This window comes from Mustela putorius, unplaced genomic scaffold (genome assembly GCF_011764305.1).
Source record: "Mustela putorius furo isolate JIRA1106 unplaced genomic scaffold, ASM1176430v1.1 tig00000508_pilon_pilon_pilon, whole genome shotgun sequence".
NCBI classification, from domain to species: Eukaryota; Metazoa; Chordata; class Mammalia; order Carnivora; family Mustelidae; genus Mustela; species Mustela putorius.
Window position 1 is genome coordinate 14,327,218 of NW_025421402.1, and position 17,716 is coordinate 14,344,933.

At 35.0% G+C, this 17,716-nt stretch overlaps 1 pseudogene; it reads right to left on the bottom strand.

Annotated features, from left to right (window-relative positions):
• Positions 1-14,587: 14,587 nt before the first annotated feature.
• The window catches only part of LOC123392334, an 88,356-nt pseudogene continuing 85,227 nt past the window's right edge, over positions 14,588-17,716 (bottom strand).

Here is a 17,716-nt window from a genome sequence, read left to right on the forward strand (position 1 = left end):
GAGGAAGAGAAAGAGAGAAAGGCAATATTTTTGTGTCTCTATTACCCTTTATTCATTCATTTCTAAGTCTTCTCCAGTGTCCTTGGAGCCCCCACCCCACCCCCGGCACCCTCCCAGGCACTATAGTCCTCGCACGTGATGTGAAGCACGTGGGGGTAATTGCATTCCTTTACTCTGCTCGCTCTTTGCTGATGGGCACAACTCCTGCCAAATTAACTCAGATGTGTTGATAGGGAATTTCACTGTTTCTAAAAATTCTATTTAAAAAATAAATAAATAAATAAAAATTCTATTTAGATCTAAGTCATCCTCAAAGAGAAAATGTGTTTTTAAAATCTGTGTTCTACTCCATACCACTTAGCCGTTGAGTGTCAGGTTACTGTATTATTTGGATTCCGTCTAGCACAATGAAAACTTTTTTTGGAGAAAGGGAGGATGAAGTTGTTTCAGCCTGCGTAGATGCTCAAAGCACTTTTCCTGGATATAAAAGATTCAGTAATAAAACATCCAAGGAAGTTGGAGTAAGTATTTCTTTCTTTATGTTGCTAAACTTTATCTTACCTTTTTTTTTTTTTTAAGATTTTATTTATTTATTTGGCAGACAGAGATCACAAGTAGGCAGAGAGGCAGGCAGAGAGAGAGGAGGAAGCAGGCTCCCTGCTGGATCCCAAGATCCTGAGATCATGACCTGAGCTGAAGGCAGAGGCTTAACCCACTGAGCCACCCAGGTGCCCCAACTTTATGTTATCTTTTTCTTTTTTAAATAAAAACCTTTGGCTGATGAAGGAGATGCCTGCCAAGTGATTAAAGACAAGTGAATGAAACTTTTAAGGATTCTTAACGAAAAAAATTACTCTGAAATATAAATGTCCCAGACATTTTATCTAAAGTGGAAACATGGGTAATAAGGAGGGCATGGTTGTGATGCGCACTGAGTGTTATACATAACTAATGAATCATCCATTGAACACTGCAGCAAAAATTAATGATGTACTACACAGTGATTAACTGAACATAATAATAAAAAATAAAAAATAAGTGGAAAGGTCTTATCGACTAAGAAACATTGCTATTTGCCTTTGAAAATATTTTTGTTGTTTTATCAAGGGCTAATGATATTTTAGTAAAATATTTGAACCAAGGTTCAAGATAACCAAACCTCCTTTGTTCATTTTTAAATTCATTTACAAATGTATATTTTTTAAATTTTTCTTGTATCTTCATCAATCTTTTAGGCATTGGGAACAGAACAGTAAAAATATTTAAAACCTCAAAATCTCTTCCTTCTACTTACAAAGGACAATGATAAACAGAATAATAAATAGTATTTCAAACAGTGGTGAGTGATAATGAAATAGAGAACTGACATTTGCTCTTTTATAAAAGATGCATGAGGGGTACGTGAGTGGAGATCTGAAGGAAATGAGAGAACACGATGTGGGGGTGTCTGAAAAAGACCATCATGGGTTGAAGAACAGCAACCTCAAAGCCCTGAGTGAGGAGAATCTTCAGTGTGTTCCTGCTACAGCAAGGACCAGTGCGGCTGGAGAAGAAAGAACAAGAAGGAAACTGCAGGATGAAGTCAGACAGGTAGGTGCTGACTGTGGAGTACACATGATATACAGCCTTTGATCATTATAAAAACTTAGACTTTTACAATGAATGAAATGAGGTATAAATTAGACTATTTTGGATAGAGGAGTGGCATAACCAGCCTTTTGTGTTAAAAGAATCGCCAGGGCTGCTGGGTTGGAAATGCACTGTGCCTGTGGAGAGAGGATATTAGTTTGAGAGCCATTAGTTTAGAGATGGCATTTAAAGCAATGAGGTAGATTTAGTCTTAGAATTTCTAGTTACATTTATTCTTCTTCTACCCACTTAAGCCCCCATGTTGCATCACCACTTCCTCATATCAGGGAGATCATATGATAGTTGAAGAATAAATGAAACAAGATGGGATTGGGAGGGAGACAAACCATAAGTGACTCTTAATCTCACAAAACAAACTGAGGGTTGCTGGGGGGAGGGGGTTTGGGAGAAGGGGGTGGGATTATGGACATTGGGGAGGGTATGTGCTTTGGTGAGTGCTGTGAAGTGTGTAAACCTGGTGATTCACAGACCTGTACCCCTGGGGATAAAAATATATGTTTATAAAAAATAAAAAATTAATAAAACCAAAAAAAAAAAAAAAAGAATTTCTAGTTACAATGCAGGGAGTCCCAAGTGACGGTTGCTCTCAGGGTATCAACAAAAACATACCAGAGGTACATCCTGTTTGTTTGTTTGTTTTTATCAATTAAACAACTGAGGATGCAGAGAAATCCTAATGTTTTGTTTCATTCAAGCTCAAAAAGGTGAAGATGCTTCAATATCTAACATAACTAAATTTCAGTAATATAAGCAGTCTACAAACAAATCAATTTACAGATTCAGAAAGCTCAGCTGACCCCAAACAGAAAATGAGGAGGATAAAAAAGCATGTCAGTGTTCTATGTAAGTGTTGAATCACTAAATTGTACTCCTGAAACTAATATTATACTATATGATAATTTACAAATTAAAATAAAAATTTAAAAAAAGACATTCCTTGAGACAACAACATCAAACTGATAAAAGTCACTGATAAAAATAAAAAATCTAAAGTAACAAGAAAAAAATGGCACATTGCATAAAGGAAACACCAGTGCAAACAGGTGTGGAAATCATGGAAGTTAGATGTCACAGAATGCAGAAAGAAATACATGAAAAATTTCACATCTGTTCATGATTAGAATTCTAAGCAAACAAGAAATAGAAGGGAACTTCCACATGCTGAAAAGGAGCTTTTACAAGATACCTAATGATGACTATTAAACACTCTTCTTTCTCCAAAAATTTGGAATAAAACAAGGATATCTGATGTTACCATAGCTATTAAAATCATACTAGGGGTCCCAGTTACTGTAACAATGCAAGGAAAAGAAACAAAAGCCATAATAAAATAAGAAGTTATGCTTTATTTGCAGATTACATAATCATTTAGATTGAAAATCTTTTTTATTTAATTTTTAAAAGATTTTATTTATTTATTTGACAGAGATCACAAGCAGGCAGAGAGATAGGCAGAAAGAGAGCAAGGGAAGCAGGCTCCCTGTCAAGCAGAGAGCCCCAAGCGGGGCTCAATCCCAGGACCTTGAGATCATGACCTGAGCCAAAGGCAGAGGCTTTAACCCACTGGGCCACCCAGGTGCCCCCATAGATAGAAAATCTTAAGGAATCCATATATTTAAAAAAAAAAAAAAAAAAAAAACCAAAAAACTCCAGAACTAATATGTGAATTTAGTAAGTTTATGGGATATAACTTTAATATATAAAAATTATTTCTTTAAATATTAATTGCTTTTTATATAAGAATCAAATAATTATAAAATAAAATTGTAAGCCATTTATTTCACATTGTCTTCAAAGTTATCAAATCTTTAGGAATAAATTTAATAATAATTGTGAAAAACCTTTTTGTTGAACAGAAAAGAACTACTGAGAGAAACTGGAGAAGACCTAAATGAAAAGGTATGCCATCATCAATTGCAAAACTCAGTATTATTAGGATATCAATTCTCTGAAAATTAATCTATTGATAAAATTTAACACCAATAAAAATTTGAACATTTTTTGTGACATTAACAAACTGATTCTCAAATTTATATGGAAATTCAATTTAGAATACCCAAACAACTTTCAAAGACAGAAAAGAATTGTAGGGATTAAGTAACCCAATTTCGAGACTTACTTTAAAACTCTAGTAATCAATAGAGTATGAAATTAGTGAAATAATAGACATACAGTTTGTGGAATAGAAAAAATAATCCAGAAATCAATTCATGTATGTATTGCCAATGGATTTTCAATGAAGGTACCAAGGTAACTCAGAAATTAAGACTTTAAATTTTGCATATGTTTTATCTTATTCATATAGATGGTACTGAAACTCTAGATATTTGTATGGAAAGAAACAAACATCAAAATATTTGCCTTGTGCTGTACATAAAATTAAACATTTATTAACTTAAAATTATCTTACCTTAATTATCAATTGGTTTTAAAATAAGATTATCTTGGATTATCTGGATTGGTCCAATATAATTTCAAGTGTCCTCAAATGGGGAAGACAGAAACATAAGAGTAATATCAGAGTGATGAATGTAAGCAAGACTTGACTAGCCATTCTTGGCTTTGAACATGGAAAGAAGCCATGAACCAAAGAATGTGGGCAGCCTCCAGAAGCTGGAAAAGATAAGAAAATAAATTTTCCTCTAAAGCCCCATCAAAGAAATAAGATTAAAAAAAATAAAAAATTAAAAAAAAAAGAGCAAAGAAAAACAAAAAACAAAAATGACCCTGATAGCGCTTTGATTTTATTCCAGTGAGACTCATTTTGGAATTTGACCTCCAAAACTGAAAGATAATAAATTGTTGCTTAAAAAAATAGATCATAAGATTAAATGCAAATGCAAATACCATGCAACTTCTAAAAGAAAATGTTAAGAGAAAATCTTTTCAACTCTGGGAAAGGGTAGCATTTCTACACAGGAATTTCTTCTCAGTATTCCTGACAAAGTATACATATTTTCCCAAGTCCAAAAATTAGAGAAAAAAATAAGTTGAAAGACTGCAAAAAAAAAAAAAAAAAAAGAAAAGTATTGTAATTCTGAAAGTATGACATGTTACTAATAACATAAAGACAAAACTTGCAGACATCCACTAATATCAAATTGTGGAGAAAAGGCAGAAAACACTAACATATGACCATAAAGTTCAAGGCCAATATCTGTGTGAACTGAGTCAAGAACATGTAGTAGAGAAGCAGTCACTATGCTTGCAACAGTTGCCATGTTTTATGTATGTGTTTGGTTCTATCTGTTGCAAACAGGAAAACATTCTTGCCCATAAAATAACTTTTAATAAGTTTAAGGGCATAGCATACCTTTTGCAAACCCTGAGTAGTGTTCTAAGAAATAATGTCTTAAAAAAAAAAAAAAAAGAAAGAAAGAAAGAAAGAAAGAAAGAAAGAAAGAAAAGAAATAATGTCTTTAAATTGGCAATTTCAGCAAGTAATTTTGTATGACATTATTAAACTTGCTATAGATCCAAATGTTGCATTTTTCAAATGTTACATGCTAATATCCACAGGTTCACCGTTTGGATATCCACTATAAAATTTACTTCCTTCTGACTCCTTTAAATGGAAGTATTACAAAGTAAAGAAGATGCAGATACTATTGTGGAATATTCCAGCATGAAATTGGAAACTATTCTAAACTCTAAATCATCAAAAGTAATACCAACTTCAGTGGCAAAGCCAAATCAGGGCAAGCAAACAATAGTTTCATGATTTAAAAAGGAAATAAGTTTGTGCTTTGGGAGACCGTTTTCCATTGGGGTCTCACGTGTAGACATTAACAACAACTAATTTTCTCCCAGTGGCATTCTCAAGTATTTTTGTCTAAGCAAGCAGGCAAAGAAGTTAGAAATCTCTTCCTCCCCAAAGATTTGTTTTTGCTTAGTTTCCCAGGATGCTAAAGATAAGGATACCCCCCCTCCCACCTTGAATAAATTTTGTAACATTCCAGAATAAGAAAAATAGTTACCTCCCTCAAGAGTTGCATATATCCTTATATTTTGGGGGTAATAGAGATGATGTCTCTCTAGAAAGAAGGATGGACAGATCTGCTTACAGCATCCCTTATTCTTATAAGGAATGAAATCAGGCTCCCTAATAACAGTATTCCTTTCCTATTACACACTCTATTGTGTGCCTACAGAGCAACTAGCTTTTTTTTTTTAATCACATCACCCTGGGGGATGAGGGTGGGTTGACTGGTCCAACAATGGTACTTTAGCTACTACTATTGCTGTGAGTAACAAACTGGATTCTTGTGCTTTCTGTCAATATATACTAAACTGTGGCAAGCTAACTGATTAGACTGTAGGCAATGAAACCTTTAGATACTTTACATGTTCTCAAAATATAAAGAAACATGTATGGTAACACTCAATTTGAAGATTCTTTGTATCATCTTTTTTTAAATTTTAGAATAAAGAAAAGAATTTGAATGGAGACTGAGAAAGAATAACCAATGCACTAGGAGTTCTACCAAAAGAGAGTGGTGCCCTAGAAAGTCAACTTCAATGAGTATACTGTGTCAAATATTGTTGCAATCGTGTAAAATATGGATGGATATCTGATCATCGGACGTAATAGTACAAAGGTGATTAGTGACTTGGCAAGAGCGCTCTCAGTGGAGAGACAGAAATGGAAGACTAACCAGTGGGGGTTTAAGAGAGAGGAGTAGAACACATGGGATAACCAAAATGGATATTCTCATTTTAGAGTTGAAGGAGCTGAGGGTCAGGAAATTTGAAAGACTTTATCTCAAAAGACTTTATCCTTAAAAAAAAAAAAAAATTCTCTAGTAACTAGCAATGTTAAGAGACTGTTTCTGTCAGTTTCTCTTTTCATTATAGCATGCAACGTACTACATAGAATGTTAGAGCTGTCAGGACCTTCATTCTCCCAACAGAAGAGAATTTAGAAGTCACTTGTGAATTAATAGCACTATTCTGAATTATGATTGAGATGGACTTTGCATTGGCTAGCTATACTTTTAGGTTAATGAAGATATATTAGATTTAAAATGATGGCTAGGTGATTTACATTTCAATTGACTCTGGGAATTTAGGGTTTATTGCCTGGGGAAAACCTTAATTCTCATATATTATGATTGACTACTCCATTGTTAAGGGATATAATTTGATTTTAGCTAGGTATTACAATGCAATTTAGCTTTTTTTCTCCTTAGGTGTCCTTCTTTTTATTTTATTATTATTATTTTTAATATAGAGTAGAATCTACTTTGGTCCTTGCATAATTATGTACCAGAATGGCTCAAATCACACAGCTGCTCTCCAATTCCAGAGAGTTTTGGTTAATGCAACATCTGCCTTCTCTGTCTTGTGCTTGCCCATGTATTAATACTCAGCTTTGTGCAGCTCACAGAATCTCTCAAGCATATAATAAATAAGTTCCAATGAATTAGAACCTTCTGCTTCAGCTGATATTAGTTTTTGTTGTTGTTTTGTTTTTCTCTTGGCTAGTTTAAAATTTCTCCTGTTCTCTCAGAATAGCCCAAATAGTCAAGGATTAAAATTAGTTTTTAAAAGGTTAGTGTTTCTTTCCTTTTTTTTTTTTTTTTCTCTCCTCCAGAAAACTTCAGCATCTCCTTTCATGGAATAATAACTGTTTAACAATAACAACTTTAAAAACTTGTTAAATAAATAAATAAATAATAAAATAAACACTTGTTAACTGTTTAATAAGTTTAAGGACAAAAGATTAGAATATGAGCATTTTGTCACCCCACTAAAAGTGATTTTCCTTTCATAGTGAGCTGGGACATACTATAATGAAGTTGTTCTGAAAATCAGAATTAAAATTTTTAAATTTCATTCTATTTTGGAAGGTATATATTTTCTCGCTACACACTGTAAAACAATTAAAAACCAAAAATATGTAAAATATGATTTTCCCTCGATGGAATTTCTATTTAAAGAGGAAAAAGTAAAAAGAGGAGGACTACACTACTAACTTTCATCTTTGTAGGACAGATTCTATGTGACCACTACTTTTTTTAAATCTCCAGGGAAAATAAATATTACAACCAGGGTAATTTACAGATACACCAATTTCTGTTTTGTTTTGGTTTATTTCTTAATCATATATACTGATTTCTGTTCCAAGAGTTCAGGCAAGTACGTGGACCTCCTCGGCAGCAATCCTTTTTGCTGCAGGCCAAAAACCAATAAATAGCCTTCCAATATGGCTTTTGCATTTCAGTTTTTCTCTGTATCTTTGTAGGAGTATGCTGGAATGGAGAGGTGAGAAGATAAGGCATTCAGGGAAAGAGAATCCATAATTTGCCCAGAGATGGAATTTTATAGATTCCTTGACTTTTGTAATTCCCCAGTTTGGTAGCAGTTCTTCTTGGTGAGAAGAAGCTTGCAGGAAGTTCACAGGTTGTCTGAATCCTCGGTGTGCAGGTCTCCAGGCTCAGCAAAGATCATGAGATATTAGGTCGTGACTAAGCTTCCAGTCTCAAATGATTGGTCTTGAGTAGTAAGTATACCAGCATAGAGATCTTCACCTAGCTTTGGACATTAGAAGGACGTCCCAATAAGAATAAATTGAATTTCAACAGCTAGGACATATACAGGTTTGGAATCTTATATAATCAGATTTAAGAAAGATAAATACTATGACATTTTCTATATAAAGTATATCTAACATGTCAACTAAAATGATGATTTTTATTAAATTAAAAATTGAATTACACATACTTAAAACTTTCTGGGAATAAATTATTTTATTTCACTTGCATTTCATACAACCTTCATAATCACATCACATGAATATAGATACTACCATCCTCCATTTTAAAGATTCATAGATTTGGGGCACATGCGTGGCTCAGTCATTAAACATCTGCCTTTGGTTCAAGGCATGATCCCAGATTCCTGGGATGGAGCCCTGCATTGGGCTCCCTGCTCAGCGGGAAGCCTGCTTGACCCTCTCCCACTCCCCCTGTTTGTGTTTCCACTCTCGCTGTCTCTGTCTCTGTCAAATAAATAAATAAGTAATTCTTAAGAAAAAAAAAAAGATTCATAGGTTTGTACTGAAAACGTTAAATGACTTATCTAAGAAGTGTAGGAAAAAATTTAATTGCTATTTGATTCCAAAGTCTTCCCACGATATTTCAAAGAGATACTTCTTTTTTTCCCAAAGACTTTATTTGCCAGAGATAGATAGAGAGGGAGAGCATGAGCAGGGGGAGCAGCAGGCAGAGGGAGAAACAGGCTCCCCACTGAGCAAGGAGCCCAATGTGGGACTCAATCACAGAGCTCTGGGATCATGACCTGAGCTAAAGTCAGATGCTTAACTGACTGACCCACACAGGTGTCCCTCCAAGAGATACTTTTACTTTAGGGAGTAATCACAGTTTGTCAAGGCCTCATGTGGAAATTCAACTGGAATAATAATGTTGGCTTTTTATGAAGATTTTACCTATCTTCCCCACAGGAAGAGATAGAGGCTTCCCTGTAGGTATCCTTTTGGAGTCAACCAGCCTTTTTACCGAAAACACACTTTATTTTACTCCATGTCTTAAGTTAAAGGAACCAAACTGTTCAGAGACTTTGTGATTTCCTAGTTCTGACTGTAACCCATGAGAAATTTAATTATTGGGTTCAGAACTGGAAGTCCTTGCATGCTGAACCAAGGTTGATTCTTCTCAGTAATATTAATAACATTTTTATGTCTGTCTTCCATATGTTCATCTCTCAATTTGTTCCAAACTCATGAAGGTACAAAAGGGTACTATTATTTGGTCCCCATCATACTCTACCAACCTATGTTTGAATAGTAACTTTCAAGTTCCTGTACCTAAATATATTCAGTAGTTCATGTGAACTCTTTCAACTGCAAATGATAGAACTCTGAGTCAATCTAAATTTGGTCATGATAAAAAGGTTCATCAATCAAATTTCAAGAGAGCCTGGGTTGCAAGCAGGTAGCGGGAACGCTGAGATCATGGACTTGAATCTTCTGATCTCTTATCTCAGCTTATTTTTATGTTTCCTTTACTGTAAACTCTCCACGTGATGGGAAACAGGGCCATGATGCTTCAAATGTTTAAGTCTGTACTTTGGTCTTTATAGATACCATAGCTGCAGACAGAGTAGGTAATAATAATAAAGTAACAATATCAACTAATATTTATACTTTAAATGTGCTAAGCATTTTAGATACAGTAAATCTTGTTATCCTCACAAATACCTTACAAGATACTCTCAACAGCATTGCACAGTTCATAGCCGGGCAGCCAGTATTGGATCAGTGGCTTTCTTATACACCAATAATGAAAATACAGAAAGGGAAATTAGAGAATCGATTCCATTTACTATAGCACCAAGAACCATAAGATACCTGGGAATAAACCTAACCAAAGAGGTAAAGGATCTGTACTCGAGGAACTACAGAACACTCATGAAAGAAATTGAAGAAGACACAAAAAGATGGAAGACCATTCCATGCTCTTGGATCAGAAGAATAAACATTGTTAAAATGTCTATACTGCCTAGAGCAATCTATACTTTTAATGCTATTCCGATCAAAATTCCACCGGTATTCTTCAAAGAGCTGGAGCAAATAATCCTAAAGTTTGTATGGAATCAGAAGAGACCCTGAATCGCTAAGGAAATGTTGAAAAACAAAAATAAAACTGGGGGCATCACGTTACCTGATTTCAAGCTTTACTACAAAGCTGTGATCACCAAGACAGCATGGTACTGGCATAAAAACAGACACATAGACCAGTGGAAAGCAATTCTGAATGTGCTCAGAGTTGGCTTGCCAATCTACACTGCTTCTTCCAATTATATACTTCCTCTCTTAATCTGATTAAAAACACAAAACTGACAGAATTTGGGTATTTTTTAAAATTTTTTCTAACCATACTGATTTCTAATATAGGCTTCGCTGCATGACTACACAATTAAATGTCATCTGTAGTTACATGTATAAGTTTGACTTTAAAACAAACTATTTGACAAAAAAAGGGTTTTGATCATTTTTTTTTATTTTATGAAATATCCATGCTGAGTTTTATTTCTCAAAATTCACTTATTGCAATGTAGACACTGTTGTTTACTGGATAATTCATTGACATGGGTTATGAAAGTTTTCTTTCATAAGAAAGAAATCCACATAAAGTAAAATATACAATTATGAATATATTTAATGGAAATGCCACAATGTATCACTTCTCTAATCCTTGATATTCTGCCATGAAATTTAACTTGGCATTGACTTAAAATCGGAACTTTGGCATTTCTGATTATAACAAATGTTAGCAATACCTCTTAATTCTTGGTGAAGGTATGTAGTTGAAAGAGAAGAAAATTTTGTTTTGGTTGAGAAGGATCCAAAACAAGAACATGTTTATAAAAATAAAGGCAATACTCTCATGCATATTGTTACCTTTAGTCAAGTGAATATATTTTAATAACACAAATCAGGGAATATGAATTATGCTTATATCTTAGGGATTCTTAGGGATGACAGAACATTTGAAATGTGGACTGTCTCAAAAACTTAGAATATTTGGTTGCTTTATAGGGTTATTTATCAAGATTAAATGCAAATATGACTTATATTTTGGTCTTTCCTCTGAATTGGAGTAGAAAGCATTAAAATCTTCCGACTAATAAAAAGCAAAATGCAGGGGTGCCTGGGTGGCACAGTGGGTTAAAGCTTCTGCCTTCGACTCAGGTCATGATCCCAGAGTCCTGGGATGGAGCCCCGCATAGGGCTTCTCTGCTCAGCAGGGAGCCTGCTTCCTCCTCTCTTTCTGCCTGCCACTCTGCCTACTTATAATCTCTGTCTGTCAAATAAATAAATAAAATCTTAAAAAAAATAAAGAAGCAAAATGCATTTTTTAAAGTAGGGTTTTCTTCAATTTTGATAGTACCAGTTAAATGGGATCTTGAAAAACATTAATCTTAAACATACTTTTTTATTGGTTTCAGCAACTTTCCAGCATGTGCCACCACCTATTCAAATTGGAATTTCTCTTCTTTCAATCTTTTTTTCATTCCCTTCTTCTGTGCCTCCCACCCAGGTCCACTGTCATAAAATTATTTTTCTGTTACGAATAAAAATAAAACAAACAAGAAAGAGATATAGAAGGGTGATTCCATTTATATAGTCTATTGAATTAAAATTGCCATGCCCAAGTGTGCCTTGAATATTTCTACAACAAAATCCTTCCATGGCCATCATTCCTGAATATCCACATACTTTAATTCTTGCATGAAAATGAATTTGCAGTATCAAGGCTTTAACTTTACATATTGTTTCCCCCCCCAAAAAACCCCATAATTTGGTAAATCTTTTTCCTCATTTTGCCTCTGTATATTTTAGACATATGCTGACATCTTAAAAGTTCTGTGATTTAATCCAGAACATACAATTACAAGGTTGAGTTCAAGCAACATCAGTACAAAAGTCTTGTAATTCCCTTTTTACTGCTTCAAACTCTCTATGATGTTAGTGTGTCAATTAATTATCCTTTAAGAAATTTCTCCAATTCATTTCCTTCAAGGAAGCTATTCAGTGTTGTACTCACTAAAACTGATTCCAAAAGTAATATTTCCATATACTTTAGAATGTACTCATTCTGTAAAAAAGGGGGGGGGGGCAAAACAAAACAAGCAACTAAAATAAACCAACAACAACAAAGTCTTCTACTTTCTCAGTTATGCCAGAGATATGGTTTGAGGGTTGATTATTTTTCAAGTAACAATGAAGAATAGCAGGACTGACTTAAGTCAATAAATTTTTAATATATATCTTTACCATTTAAGACTGTTTTTGTTTGGGTTTTCTATCCTACAAGCCAAAAACATGCTCTCTGATTCTCAAGGCTCACTGGCTATCCGGTATTTAACTATGAATAGTAATACACACATTATTAAGAGAAGACTTTCTGGATCTACAACACTGCTCCCCTCCTGATATTGTTATAGTCTTGCTCTGTTTGGCCATCTGGTTAGTTTCTGAGAATTTTCTTTTCAGATTTCAGAAGAAATTTTCCTTCTTCAGTTAAATAATCATAAGTGCAGATGTATTTGAAGGCAAGGTAGGTAATGTGAAGTTGTAATGCCGAGGGTAATGAGAAAGTGTTTGCGCCAGGTATGAGAGTAGGGCATTCTTTTCAGACATCGATTTGAATTTGGTGGGTCATAGCCCTTTCAAATGAAAGAATAGAACAGAACAGGACAGAACAGAATAGGTCAGAACACACCTCATAAATGTAGTAAGGGTAAAGACTGTATTTGTGTGCATGTGCATGTATGTGAGTGATGGGGTTGGTGGGGAGGGAGAGAGCATAGTCTGGTAATAATATAAAATATATCTCTTACTGTGGGTATTTTCAAATTTTGAGACATACTGAAGCAGGTAGCATCTGCTCCATTTAGAAACATTCAAATTTAAAACAAATAAATAAAATACTACTTTTGCCACAGAAAATACATATTCAGGTGGAACCCAGTCTAGATAGCAGCCAGTATGTGAATCCAAGTTGAATTTTCATGTACAATGCTAATTTATTTTCTAATTAAAGATGGTCAAGAGTGGATATTTTGGAATTGAATTGTTTACATTGTATTTACCAGTGCTTCTTAAAGCTCCAGTACATCCTAAACTTATTGAGGAGATTATAATTGTTACTAGGTCATCTTCATTTAGTTGGCTCCATTTTTCACTTCTCCCTTAGTAGTTTAGATGCACTGTGTACTTTTATATTCAAAATATAGTCACTAGGTAACAAATTGATAATGCCATATAAAAAACACTGTCTCATAAGATGTGTGAAACATCAGAATTTTTTCAACTACTTTAACATAATATGTTGATATGTTCAATGCAAGATTATGTACCGAAACTTTCTGATCTCCTGAATTCTTTCCTCTGAGTGAATGCATTGTTTTCTTGCCCATAGGTAATTTGAAAAACAAATATGTTCTTTTTCCTTTGAAGAAAAACAACATGAATTCAAAATGCTTACATGAAATATCTTTCATCAATGTAAAGAGTCTAAATTCCCAAACTAAGTTTCCATAAGCATTGTAACTGATGACTGTTATTCAAGATAACATTTTAAATCAAATATTCAGAAAATCTGAAAAAAATAAAAATCAATTCACTCTAGAAAATTCAAAAAACAATCTCTAAATCTTCTCCCTTACTAAAGAAGATATTTGTAATCTAGAAATGAAATACCCTACTTTAACTTTGATTATAAAACTTAAAATATTAGAAAAAACAATGAACTTAAGAAATAGAACTGCATATCAAAGTATTTTTTCTCATGATAATTAAAATTTTGCTTTCTCACTTAGAGTCAATCCCTCATTTTAATAATTCACAAAATATACTGTTCCAGTCTTATATATATACATAAACACTTGTAAACATAAATACTAAATTCAGAAGGATATGAATAAGATTAATTTAGAAACCAAGAGCATGGAAGAACAGTTACCACATTTTACAAGCAATCGTCTGAACTCCTACTTTGGAGTTCATTGTGGTATAGGAGCCCACATTTCCCATGCCACTTGGTCCATAAAGTCTTTGCAACCCTGAAACAATCAAAGGCCAACATTGTCATGAAATAGATCTGGCCACCATCACTTTGGGTTTCATTTTGGACCCGTCTACAGACGTCTGGGCCATCTTCTGGATGTTTGGAGGAAAGTTTTGGTGGATGTTCTCTTGGATTGGTAGCCTTTTTTTTTTCTTCAACTCTTCTGTTTTTCTCAATTTCATTCTTTGATGCTCGGGGTTCCTTGAATGATGAAGTTATTTTGCTAATCTTATTGACAAATATTCTGTTCCACCTGGCTGAGCCATGTTTTCATGGGTTTTTGTATCTTTAGAGCATGTGAGAAGAATCCTTTCCTGTACTGCTTCTTCTGGTTCTAACTACTGCTAAAGCCTGCTTCTTTGTCCCATCATATTTTTCTTTTTATGCTCTTTTGTGCTTTATGCTCTTCCTCCTACACAGACTCCTCTTCCTCCACATAGGCTCATCTTTCAATCTCAAAGTCAGAATGAGTTCTGGGTGTTTGGGGCAGAGGGATAATTTCCCTACTGTTCCAGTTTTTAATTTGGATTTGTTTTCTTTTTTCATGGCACCAAAGAGAATCAATGTAAGCTTTTCAGCCTTTTTTTTTTTTTTTCTTCCTACATTTCAAAAGTGATTTCCAGTCTTTTTTTAGTTCTGGTATCTCTCTGGGCTTTACAGATTTTATCAACCCTTTAAATCTGTCTTTGTTTCCTCATTTCCAAGTTCTCAAGTAGTTTCTTCCATTGATATGCCATCTAACACACTCTTTGATTTTGTTTCTGATGTGCAAGCATCTAAAACATCTGGAGATGGTGACTAAAACATCTGGAGATGATGACTCTGATAGAGCTTTGAGACTTTTAACCTCTCAGAGATTTCTGAGTTCCCTTTTGCTATTAACTGGGCAACCAATGATTAAAAGTTCTCTGGCTTTTTGTCAATGTTTCAGCCTTCTTCATTTGCTTCAAGGATTCTTCTCAACCAGATCGGTCGAATCAAGGAAACTGTCATCATCATTACCATAAAAATCTGTTTTCTGAGTCTCTGGCTTTCTTTCTCCAAGAATCTGCCTCCTGACTTGGAAATCTCTGAGTATGTAAGATCCAACAAGCTTCCAGTGAACACTATCATTGCCTCCTTTCTCTTTTTTGAGCCAATGGCTTCAATCCTCAATTGTTTTTTTGGTTGAATCTAATTTTACCCTGCAGAGAGAGAACATCCTTTGTTACTGCTTCACCAGTGTCTTCAATTGCCTTACTACTCACTTGGATCCTATCTCTGTCTTCCTCTGGTCCTTGCAGAATAAAGAGGTGGTGCCACTTTCAAAGCTAAGAACATGCTCCTTGGGGACCAGACAATAGTGCTATGTCATTTGGATTTGTGTCTTCCCTAGACACTTCCTAGAACATAGAGTTAGAAGACAGATCCATGGCAATAGCATTTCATTTCAGGGAAAGATGTTCTGGAAAATATGTTGCAGTTGACAGTGACCTGAAAAGGCAGCAACTCATCACTTTGGGCTACAGATGTCATAGATAGGTGTTGCTTTTCAGGGTCCATAGGCTGCAGGGGCCTGTGGGTCAGGAAACATGGCTGACTCCCCCATGGGTCCCTGAGAAGGGGGTCCAGCAGTGCCGTGGGCTTTTCCTTCTTCACTTCTTCAGGGTTTGAGGGACTGATGGCCAGGTTTTCCCTGAGGCAATAGCAAGGCTGGCTTCTTGAAGTCTCCATAGAGTGCTTTGACACTGGGAACTCTGATAAGGAGGAGGAAATCACAATGGAATTTTGATTCACTGGTTCTCTTAAAAACAATGGAAATAATAACAGGAAAATTAACATTCATTTTTCAAGAGGAGATTTGAATAAGGCATGTATTTTGGGCTTTACTATGGAGTAAGGAATTATGAGGCAGAAATATGATTATACAGTTATTATTCAAATTTGTATACAGGTGAGATCAATCACATTTCATACAAAATGTGACCTTTGGAAGGGAAATAACAGCTTAAACTTGATATATGAAAGCAAAAGGTGCAATCCATCCATTTACATTGTTGGTGGAAAGAGATGAGTTCTGTCCTCAGCCCACATATCAGAAACTAAAAATAGGAAGCCTTTAATTCAGTAAAAATATTTTGAGTTGTGGTGCCTGGGTGGCTCAGTCATTAAGTGTCTGCCTTCACCTCAGGTCGTGATCCCAGGTTTCTGGGATTGAACCCCTCATCAGGCTCCTTGCTCAGCGGGAATGCTGCTTCTCCCTCTCCTACTCCTCCTGCTCCTGTTCCCTCTTTCACTCTCTCTCTTTCTGCCAAATAAATAAATAAAATCTTTAAAAACAATCTCTTAAGTAAACAGTATTTACTATAAAAAAACTATGTTTTTTTAACCTTTAAGAAACACTATTTATGTATTTTTATGTATTTTTTATTATGTTCAGTTAGCCACTGTACAGTACATCACAAGTTTTTGATGTAGTATTCAGTGATTCCTTAGTTAGTTATAACACTCAGTGCTCATCACAACAAGTGCCCTCCTTAATACCTACCTCCTTAATACCCCCACTCCTCTGCCCTGTGATACCCTCAGTTTGTTTCTTGGGGTCCATAGTCTCATGGTTCACTTCCCTCTCTGATTTCTCCCCCTTCAGATTTCCCTTCCATCCCCTATGGTCCTCTGTGCTATTGCTTGTTTTCCACATATAAGTGAAACCATATGATAATTGTCTTTCTCTGCTTGACTTACTTCACTTAGCATAATCCCCTCCAGTTCCATCCACGTGGATGTAAACGATGGATATTCATCCTTTCAGATGGCTGAGTAATATTCCATTGTATATATGAACTACATCTTCTTTATCCATTAATCAGTTGAAGTCCTGGGTCCTTCCACAATTTGGCTATTGTGGACATTGCTATGAACATTGGGGTACATGTGGCCCTTCTTTTCACTACATCTGTATCTTTGGGGTAAATACCTAGTAGGGCAATTGCTGGGGTGTGAGGTAGCTCTATTCTTAACATCATGAGGAACCTCCAAACTCATTATCAGAGTGACTGTACCAGCTTACATTCCTACCAACAATGTAAGAGGGTTCCCCTTTCTCCACATCCTTGCCAACATTTGTTGCTTCTTATCTTGTTAATTTTTGCCACTCTAACTGTTGTAAGGTGGTATCTCATTGTGGTTTTGATTTGTATTTCCCTAGTGATGTTGAGAATTTTTTCATGTGTCTGTTAGCCATTTGTATGTCTTCTTTGGGGAAGTGTCTGTTTATGTCTTCTGCCCATTGTTTGACTGGGTTATCTGTTTTTTGAGTGTTGAGTTTGAGAAGTTTTTTATAGATCTTGGATATCAGGCTTTATCTGTAATGTCATTTTCAAATATCTTCTCCCATTCTGTGGGTTGCCTCTTAGTTTTGTTGACTATTTCCTTTGCTGTGCAGAAGCTTTTAATCTTGATGAAGTCCCAAAAGTTCATTTTTGCTTTTGTTT